Source organism: Microplitis mediator, chromosome 3 (genome assembly GCF_029852145.1).
Source record: "Microplitis mediator isolate UGA2020A chromosome 3, iyMicMedi2.1, whole genome shotgun sequence".
Classification (NCBI taxonomy): domain Eukaryota; kingdom Metazoa; phylum Arthropoda; class Insecta; order Hymenoptera; family Braconidae; genus Microplitis; species Microplitis mediator.
The window spans coordinates 23,477,387-23,489,002 of NC_079971.1; the positions used below are offsets into that span (position 1 = coordinate 23,477,387).

Genomic DNA, 11,616 nt, shown 5'->3' on the forward strand with positions numbered 1-11,616 from the left:
GTTTTTTTTTCTCATTTTTTTGGATTCAAACAGCCTTAAAAAATCTTAAAAATCAAAATTTTCAAAATCCCCTACGTGCAACTTTAGCTACTGAATAGACGAATACGAAAAAAAAAAAAGTTGCGAATCGGTTCATATTTATGAAAATTACAGATGCCACCAGTTCAAAAAAAGTAGTTTTGAGAAAAACGCGTTTAAAGTTTTTAGTCGATGCAACGGTCAGTTGACGTGCTGTCACAAAAATGACTATAACTTGAAAAATATTAGGAATTTTCATATAAAACTCTAGATACATATTTTTGAACATATAAACTTTGATTTAGTATAAAAAAAAAATTTTTTTTTTTAATTTCACAGTGGCTATCCCCCTTAAGGTAAATAATAAAAATATATAAATGACTAAAATTTATCTTAACTCGGATTCGGGCAGATGTAAAAGTTCTGATGACAACAGATGTCTGGTTGATTTCGATTATCGATAACTCTGCAATCAAAGAGGGTGTCATTGCGGATGACCATACAAGATATCAGATTTTTGACGGGAGTGAATAAGCAGTAGGTGAATTTTTCCGCTTCCTAATTCAAAGATTTTGTGACCACACGTTAAATTACACACAAGATTTTATCTTAAAAACCACAACGTTGACGTTTATCGCACTCGATTTATCAGGATTTTACATTTTTACTCATGATTAAATATTTATATTACATCAGCTTTGACTTTCAGTTCATTTTTTCGTCTGCTGAATTTAAAACCTCAAAGCCGTTTAAAAGCCCACAGCTCTGGGATCTCGAATAATGTGAAGGAGGCTTAGAAAATGTCTGAACAATACCAAGAAATTTTCAACCCGACCCTTTTATATACTTATATATATGCAGACACTCTTTCTAGAGTTGATGCGCACTCATCATCGCGTGCCTATTCAAATTTTACGGGCCATATTTGTCGCAATTAAGTGTTATGTTTAGAAGTCTACGGTGCGGAACTATTTCAATATTAGGAGTCATATATATCTATATATACATATATACGGAGTGCATTGAATTCAGAAAACGAACGATGCTAAGATACTTAAATGTCTTAGGGTGAAAAGATTTTACGACAACGTCCTTCCCAAAAACCACTTTCGGATTTCTCCGCGTAATTTTATATATGACTCATGCAATTATTTTATTTTATATACATATATACTTTTTTTATTTTGTCATCAATCAAATGATTAAATTGGATAATTCCATGATTTTTATATCCCTTAAGTTGTGATATTTTAATATTCTTTATAATTTTTTATCATTTTGAAAAAAAATTTTTGTTTTTGTTCATGAATTTTTAACTATTAAATAAATAAATAATAGCCGATATTTAAACGATTAACCATCTCGTGTATGTGACGTCACAGCCCGAGTCGAAATTTAAGGCATACTTTGAGCCCAAATGACCATCGAAAACTTACAATAGACTTTGCAGGGCATAATCATTGCAAGAGCTAGAAATGAACCAACTTAAACTTACAAAGGCATTAATTAGACCTACAAAGACCTGTATTTAAAAACGAACGAACTCAGAATTTTTTAAATTGACCCTCTGTTAGTCCCAGGCTGCTTGTAGGACCCAATCTACCCTTGAGTATCATTAGTCTACGAGAGATATGACTGGATCACTTGCATCAATTCCCTAGTGGACCGCGAATTTAAAATTTTCTGTTTTGTAGTATTCCTTGAAAGTCCTTCCTTCTGTTAAATTTAAGTACGTTCGTTTCGCGATTTATGTCTACGCAGATCTCACGCCTTTATAAGTCCAAGTAGGTACAATTCAAATGTACCTGAAGATCGGAACGTTTTTCGCGCAATGAAAAAAAAAAACAATTGATAGTAAAATTTTACTGGATGACTAGATTTCTGAAATTTTTCACATATAGATGCTGGTTTGTCAGTCGAAAATGTTAGACCACCCCAAACTTCCAAAACTACCCCTTAAGCAGTCGAATAACAAAAATTTAGTTCATTTTCGTTGTACGAAAAACGTTTCGATCTTCAGGTGGTTGCGTAACAGTTCAACCAAAGACAAAATAACCGCGACAATATAATCGACGACAAAATAACCGAATGACAAAATAACCGAACGACAAAATAACCGCCCTTTTATCACGGTTTTTGTGTGTTATGTCGCCGGTTATTTTGTCATTCGGTTATTTTGTCATTTGGTTATTTTGTCGTCGGTTATTTTGTCACGGTTATTTTGTCGTGGTTATTTTGTCTGCGGTTATTTAAGCGTGACACCCTTCAGGTACATCAATTCAAGCCTTGGTAAGTTGAGTAGGTCCATTTCAAGCTTTTACAATGGTTATGCCCTGAAAAGTCTAATGTAGGCTTCCAATGCTTATTTAGGTTCAAAGTATGCCTTAGATTTCGACTCGGGAGTGCATACTTCTATTTTCAAATTATGGCGCCAACCTCTTGTAATATACTTTCATAAGCACGTGGCAACTGCTGATGATTGTTATTTAAAAAATCGTTTATTTATTGATTATTTATCACTCAGTTTACTTTCATATACTGCCACAGCCAGTCCGCATTCTCAATAAAATAAAGCATGTTTATAACCTCCACGCCCATATTCGCATCAGTTCTTAAAGAAAACGATCCCAAATTCATTGTCGATTTTTCTATATTATTCTGAGTAAATTTCGATATCAAAAATAGAATACTACAATTTGTTTAAAGTGGGAACTTATTCAAATTTTTTCAACGTCTCAAAATAAAATTAACTACACATTATAGATTCAAATAACGGATCGATAGGCACAATGACGTCAGACCAATAAAATTGCGTTTCACGTCATGTGAATTTTATACAATTCAAGACCCCTCTAATTTATTTATTTAAAAATTATTTGTTTAGACTTTTAATTTTATTCTCAAATTTGATATACATCAAAAAATTGTTTTATTTAATCTTTAGAGATATCGTTTTTATGCAAATATTCAATTTTCTTATTTAATTGAGATATCAAAATATTTTCATTGTAAGAAATTTTCGAAGTGAACGCGGCTTAACTCCGAACTGAATGTGGATCAAATTTGGTGGGAAATTCGTTTCGAAAATGAGTTTATTTTAATATAAAAAATTCCGAATCAGAGTGAATGCGGATCGAAATAAATTTCAGATCAATCCGAAATCACTCCGTTGAAAAAACTTCATATTTGCTTCGTATGCGTCGCTATTTTTTTTGAACCGTAACTCCGATTAAATTTGGATTTAAATAAAATCCGTAATCACTAACAATTTTTTATAGAGTAAATTTTTTTTAGATAAATATATAAAGAACTTACTTAAAAAAAATTAGTGACACTCAGTTCCAGAATCCGTTCGTTTCTAATCGATCGTTTGTGTTGGATCTGAAAAAAAAATTTTAATTATAAATAATTATTTGAATACTCGAATATTATTACTGTGAATTAAGAGAGAGGGAATATCTTGAGAGCATTTAATTGAACCGGGTTTAACTGGATTTACGATTGATATAAACGTTCAGCATCCAAAGTACGTGTCTAACGAGCCCATTACAAGATTATGTATTATCAAGTTTTATTATCTCTTTTTATACTCGCGTTAATAATAAAAAAAAATAATAATAATAAATAAATAAAAAATATAATATCTATTGAATGACTTGATATGACGAAGACGTTAAAATATTTATTGTTAAAAAGAGACGGTTTGCCAAAGAACTGTATAGTTGTCGGTAAAAAAAATCTAAAAAGGTTACCGAGGTTATGGGAGCGCGAGCGAGGAATTACAGGTACGTGTATTCAGTGTCGTTGAAGCGTTTCAACGGAAGAGAAGTGTAAGATAGTGGGTGTAGTGGGTTTAAGTAGGGCGTGGAAAAAGGACCAGAGAGGACAGGGACAGGATCTGAGGCGCCAAAGCGTCGCGGCGCCACCCCCGGCGCCCGTCACATTGCCGCCATACTCATCCTCCTATAGAAAATTCAACCCCCTTTTAACCACCCTCATCTCTTTATACATCTGTCCTTGTCTTATTCATCACACATTTTATCCTCCCGATCCTCGGTCATTGCGTGTCAGTCTCAGTGTTAAATTTATCAAAAAAGATGCGAAATCTACACTGCAAAGAATCGGGAGTCAATTCGAATTTTATATCAATCGTCACTCGGAAGTGTGGAGTTTAAAAAAAATCACTTCGCATACGGAGTAAATGGAGTTTTTTTTTTCAGCGGAGTGATTTTGGAGTGATCTGTATTTTATTTAAATCCGGATTTAATCCGCGTTTACTTCTCAAATTTTTGACAGTGTAATCGCTACTTTTTTTCATTCAAATAATTATAATTTATATTATAGTTGTTTCGGACTAAAGACTAAAGACTTTTTTTTTCGACTATTAATTTTATTGTGAATATAAAGTATCAAATTTTATTTTTTACGCATAAAAGGACAAAAAAAATATTTTTAGAAATAAGTAGAAGTGCAAAATAATTTGAAGTCATAAATTGTTGGTGTAAAATTGAATTTTAATAATCGATTTGGAAGTCGAATCGAAAAATTCGAATTTTTGAATAATTTGAAACTTGCAAATTTTCGAATTTCAGAGGTTTGATTTTTTTTGTAAATTTTCGAATTTTCGTAATGTTCGAAAAATTCGAAATATTCGATTTTTTTACTATTCAAATTTTTCATAAATTTTAGTACGAATTTTTCGTCAATTTTCAAATATTCGAATTTTCGTAGTGTTTAAAAAATTTGAAATATTTGAATTTTCAAAATATTTGATTGTTTCATAAATTTACAAATTATTCGTAAATTATTTAAAAAATTAAATAAAAATTTTACACTCGAAGTTTGATCGAATATTTGAAAAATGGTGAATGATTCAAAAATTTACAAATAACCCAATAATTTACGATTAATTCGAATTTTGAATCGAATAGAAATATTTGATTCGAACAGTATTCGCACCCCCTAGTAATAAGTTATACAAATAAAGTATAAAAAAAAACTATTATTATTATTATATTTTATTTGTAAGCGAAGGAAAATATTACAGAATTATGTGAAAAATAATTTTATTTTTCGTGTAATATATATATAGATATATATATAATCCATTAGACGAGTTGTAATCCAAAACTGTACAAACAAGGGTGGTCTTAGATTAAACGTGGTGAATGAATAGACCAAGGGATATGATCTTTACTAAAAGCTTGCATCAATAACAATCTTAAATTTCAAGACAGGTAACCAATATAATCCTATAGTATTTACTCAAACTATTACTTTTTATTATAATAAATAATATATTCAAATTTCGATAAATAAATTTCAAACGGTTTTTGACTCAGGCCATTCGGGGACATTTTACAGGGGCCGCGGTCGTACAATTGGCGCCCAAAATTTTTTTTCAAAAGGCGGAGGGGTAACTTATATCCTGAGGATTTTTTATTTTTTTAGGAGTCTCATTTTTGAGACGTAAAATTTTTTTTTACGGCCTTCCAGTCATTAAAGTTTTTAAAAATAATTTATAAAAAAAGTTTCCCGGTTAAATTAAAAAAATTATTAGTGAAAAATGATTAATTGCTTCCAGATGGTCACTAATTTTCTCATAAATCTTTAGAAGTAAAAAAATTTAAGACCAAGCTCTCGAAAATTTATTTATTTGTTAAAAAGTATTGACAATTTTGAAAATTTCCAAAATTAATATCTCAGAAAATAATAATAATAAAAAAAAGCACTCAGTCTGACATTGTCCAGGACGATTGTTTTCCATCAGCCGGAAGGACATCTCAATTCAATCACCAACAAAGCTGAGGACGTTAAAAGAGACAAGGGAAAAAAGAAAAAGAGCTTTGTTAATGCATCTATATAAAGTTACTATTTATACATAACGTCTTATCCGCATCACAAATAAACGACTTGCAAAAAAAAAAGGAAAATATGACGTAATTTTTTTTACACAGTACGCCTGCAATTGATTGACTCCTCAAAACAGGGTCATTTTTTTTTAAACGACTGAATAAAAAATCTATAATATATTTTGTTTTTTATCTTGTGGGTTAATTTTTAAAATAAATAAAGGGCCAATGTATATCCGTTGAATATAATTTGTTGTGTACAGATCGTCATATCTGTAATGACAGTGTAACGAAGCGTATTTGTCTCCTTTGAGGAAATGAGACTGTGTCACATATTCTACCTCTACATCATTACATGAATGTTCATATATATATAACTACCCTGTTATGTTGACTACAGACTATAGACTACAGACTACACTAGGACTTGAGGTATTCTATATATGTATATTTATATATACAAGACACAACAAGACGTGACAGTATTATAGTATAAGTATATACACATATAAGTTGGATAGTAGAATTGGATGATTGCATGAAATTGCTTTGAATTTCATCCCCTTTGAAAGAGGTACGCTGACCAGAGTCATAGGGGCGAGTTTCGGAAAATGAGTTACCCCAAATACCCGACCACCAATCATGAGTCTCTGCATCAAGCAGTACCTATTAAATGCACACCTAAAAATATTATTGTTATTTCAAATTAATCAATTTTTTAAAAAATTTCAAATTCAAATTAAAAATTTTTTTTTAGATTTAATTTTTTTGTGTTTGATTTTGGTCTGTCACTGGATTGACATTTTATTGTTGCAAATTTTTGTAATGAATTAATCGTGAGGTGACGTGGGGATTTAAAAAAAAAATTATTTTTTATACTGGGACTTTTTGTTTGAATTTGAAGATAGCAAAAGAACAATTTTCGATTGACCAAATTTTTTTTTTCATTTTTGAGTTTGGGATAGTTCAAAAAAAGTTTTTTTTTATATTTTTAGTCAAAACATAACGAGTGACTCCCGCAAATTTAATTTTAAGTGAAGATGATTTGTATTTAAATTTGAAATTAAAGGCGCGGAAAAAAAAATATTTAAAATACAATTTTAGTCGGACTTTGCATTTTCCCGCATGAAAATACCATATATGATAAATATATAATCAATATGGGACCATATAAGTGGCCAAAAACAATATATATTTTCTTATATATAATATAGTAAGTTTTAATATAATTAATTATATACATAAGTTTATAAGTTAATACATGTATTATATATATTTATAATCATATATGTAAACTTATAAGTTAGCACATATATGTATTACATATATCGATAATTATATTTGTAAATTTGTAAGCTAGCACATATATATATATATATTCTGAACACAACGTTTGAATCTTATAACAGAGAGTGAGGAAGACAGAAAAGAATAGATTTTATTTATTGTTACATATATGAGGAGACTTATATGGTTCTATATATCGAAAAATATACAAAAATTTATAAAGTTAAATACATGGTACATATATCGTGCCATATAATGATGAATTATATATGTATTCTTATTTGTTTCCACATATAAATAACATTTATTTTTGAATATATTAAAATTATAAGTTTTCAAATATATAAATAATATATTGAAGTTATACGGAAATATATGAAATCATATAAGAGAAAACATATATAGAAAAATAATAAAATCAGCCAAAATCTACATATAGTTCTATATAAGATTTCATGTATTGTCACATATATATTTATATCTGCAACATATATTTTTTAATATATGTTTACCATATATGATATTTTCATGCGGGTTAACTCACTCGTTATTAATATTTATTTGTACTTGATGGAAACAAGTGATGCATCTTAATCTAACAGCCCTATTAATATAACAATAAGTATAATATGAGTAATATAAACAATAATGTCAGTTTAAGGTCATTAAAATTAATAGTTTACTCCAAGCACAATTACTAATGCCCATATTAAATATATATGATGCGTAATTGTTGAACATGACTAAATCGAAGCTATTACGCCATTACAATGTGTAATCATTGTTATTTATTAGTTTCAGTGATTCCTTATTCATCAAAAAATTACGAGTCCCCATCACTCCAAACTTTACCGCCTAGTTTTCGAATCCGGCATGAAAATAAATTCGTGATTAAAATTTCGTTTTTTTATAGTGAAAGTAAATAAAAAAAAATATGACTATATGTTATATGTATACATAACACGTCTATTTATATATTACAGAGACCGGAATTTGACTTTCCGTTTGGCAACTTAACCGGACATCACGTCCTTGCTTTTTTTTCTTCCGGGAAAATGTTTAACCAACAAAATATGATAAACAATATATACAAACAATGTTGTCACTTGATATTTAAATTAATTTTTTTTTTTATCAATTATTTTATTAAAAGGTCATATGGTAATTTTGAAATTTTAATATTCACGTGCGTTATTTAAATAAATTTAGTATAATTAAGCTTCGAAATTTCTAAAATTTGTAACGTCTTATTTTTTATAGATACAAAAAAAATTTCTGATACTTTTTCATGTGAATTTTTTTTCTCTACAACTTTTGTTTGAAAGTTTTTTGAAAATTTTTTGTCGTTTATGAAATATTTGCGAAAAATCTGTTTTTAATTTTTTTTTTCATTAACCCCTGGGGTGATGACTTTTTATTTTGGGGGGGAGGTGATTGTGAGTGACATCATAGACCTTCAACCAAATTTGCACCAACTTTCGAGAAATGTCTCCCATTTCGGAGTTTCGACTGAACTAAACTTTGAATTTAAAAAAAAAATTAATTAAGTTTAATACTTTTTGTAGGGACATATACATATATGTATATATTTTAGTGCATTGGGGGCGAGTTAAATGTTGGTGGACACGAGACATTAATTTGTATAAATGGAGTAGTTAATTTTAGTAAAATTAATGAGAATGTTTTAAATATTGTTGATTAACTGGTGGCTAGTAGTTGCGGTATTAATAGTAGTTGTAGTAGTGATAGTGATACTGATAGTGATAGTGATGGTATTAGTAGTCAGTAGTCAGTAGACTAGTGCAAGCAAACCGTCGACGATAATAATCAGTACTGCGTCTGAGTGCTTCGCGTGTAATTAGATTAAGCTGTCGAGAGTTTCCACGAAGGGGAGTAGAATATACTGGCGTTCTCTTACACACATGCAAGCTCCTTAAACCCAATAGCTATGTCTTAATATATATACATATATATTTATAGGTGTGGGCGAATTATTATTTTGTTTTAATGTCAATAGAAGTTTATTTATTTATTTTTTGGAGCAGGAAATATTTTATCTATTTTGGAGTCAATTTTTCTAAATGAAATTTTGATTTTAATTATTGACTAGATTTTTTTTTTGGAAACGAAAAAGATTTTTGAATTTTGTATGATTTTATTTTTGAGCAAATATTTTAGTTTTAATTTTTGGAGTCAATTTTTTAAAAATTTAAACTACGAATCATATTTTAAAATTTTGTATGATTTGATTTTAGAGCAAAATTTGAGTTTTAATTTTTGGAGTAAAAATTTAAGTTTTTAATTTAATTGTAAATTTTTTTTTTAATTTTGGAGTCAATTTTTTTGAAATTCAAACTGAAAATTATATTTTAAAATTTTGTATGATTTAATTTCAGAGCAAAAATTTGAGTTTTAATTTTTGGAGTGAATTTTTAAAAAATTTTAACTACGAATTATATTTTAAAATTTTTGTGTGATTTAATTTTAGAGCAAAATTTGAGTTTTAATTTTGGAGTAAAAATTTGAGTTTTTAATTTAATTGAAAAATTTTTTTTTTTTTTTTGGAGTCAATTTTTTTGAAATTCAAACTGAAAATTAGATTTTAAAATTTTTTATGATTTAATTTCAGAGCAAAAATTTGAGTTTTAATTTTAGAGTAAATTTTTTTTTTTTTTTTTCAAATAAAACTCATTTGAATTTAAAAATTTTTTTTTAAATTCCAGAGTAAAAAATAAAATTAACAAATAAATGAAATAATATTTCCAATAATTGCAATTATAAAATTCTATGTAAATAAATGAGTAAACATTTCTCAAGATAAAATAAAAAATGACGTAATAAATTATTCAAGTATTACTCGTTAAAAAAAAAAAAAACCTAAAGTCGGTTGACCTGTCAATTATTACGTGTATTATGAATCATATCTATTTTAGGAAAGCCAAATCATTGCGAAAAAAATATTAAGCCCAGCCCGAGCTTTTGAGGTTAACTTCCAGATTCTGCGATCCAGTAAAAATTCAAAATTTAAAACTTCCGTTCCGAAACCGCAATTTAAATTTCCGAGTACAGAAAAAAAAATAAAAAAAACTAAAAAATAATAAAATAAAAAAAAAAACAAAATTGTTAATTTAACATTGACACAAATGGAAGTTTCACGAGATGAAGAGATCGGCGCACGCCCATCTGTCTATGAAACTCCGAAAAATCAATAGTATTTTTAAAAAAAAGAAATTACGATAAATAAAATAAAGTCCGGGTCCTAAACTGGGGATAATTGAAACAAAAATATATAACTTACTATTATAATTATCCATAGATCTATCAGTTATTTATATTTATTATTATTACTATTATTATTATTAATTATTTATAAAAAAAACACTGGTTTTAAACTCAAGTATTAACAATTTGTCACTTGTACGCTACAAACTCACGTTCACACACAACACACTCAGCTCTTGCGACTCTATGGCGCTTCAGTCTCCCGTTCGGTTCCTCTGTCGGCGCAGTAACGAACCAACAAAAATCACTGATGGCATCTTTTAATATTTTAAACAATTTAACAAAATTTATCTCCCAAAAAAATAGATAATTTCCCTCAAAAAAGTTCCACCAAAATCCCACCCCCGTTTCCCGCGAAATTCAAACCGCCCGCGATCCCGCGCCCGAAAAATCAAAACCCGCTGACGTAAAATAAAAAATTACTGACTTCAGGATTCGCTGCTGATAGATACCGTACTGATATATATAAATATAGCAAATCCAAACAAACAGGCATTTAACTAAAAATATATATTATTTTATAACTCCAGACTCACGTGGACGGTAATTAATTTTAAATTTATTCCGTGTGGTTTCAAAGATTTCAGGCTGAGGATTTTATTTTTATTTTTTATATTTATCATTAAAAGATTTTTATTATTTTTAGTTTTGGGTGAAAAAGAGCTTTTTGATGTATATATTAATATGTATCATTTTTTTCGCGTTTATAATTTTGGAACGTATTTATGAGGTGCACGAGAACGCGCCAAATTTGGTCATGCCAGCCTCCTCCATTCAGATCCACGTCCCTCGTATGCTTACATTACTTATATCTTGCTAACTTGTACGTTTAAAGTTACTATATATATGTATGAATATATATGTAGACATGTGTGTACACAAATATCTATATATATGTTCATGATTATATGATGCAATGAAACTATAATCATATCTTATCTTTAAGTCTCCGGAATCTTTGCATTTATATAAACAAATATATCATTATATTCTTTATTCTTTTATATATATATATATATAATATCATTACCATTGAAAAAAATTTGTATAGTTAATTTTTAATAATTTGTATAAATTAAATTTTTTGATGATCTGAAGTTCACAGACAATTACAATTTTTTGATTTTTGTTTTCAATAAATCGATTACAAAAAATCAAAAACTAAAAATATGCACAT

At 28.4% G+C, this 11,616-nt stretch overlaps 1 protein-coding gene across 4 annotated transcripts in view; it reads right to left on the bottom strand.

Moving 5' to 3' along the window:
• Positions 1–10,645, bottom strand: part of LOC130665065 (talin-2) — a 33,713-nt gene extending 23,068 nt beyond the window's left edge. The window contains exons 1-2 of one of the 4 annotated variants that reach the window (XM_057465324.1): positions 10,456–10,641; positions 3,334–3,399 (exon numbers count right to left, since the gene is read on the bottom strand). The gene's annotated coding sequence lies outside the window, so the exon portion shown is untranslated. Of the gene's footprint in view, positions 1–3,333; positions 3,400–10,455 lie in introns of all 4 variants that reach the window. The other 3 variants (XM_057465321.1, XM_057465323.1, XM_057465325.1) reach the window with 3 other exon arrangements.
• Positions 10,646–11,616: the final 971 nt, after the last annotated feature.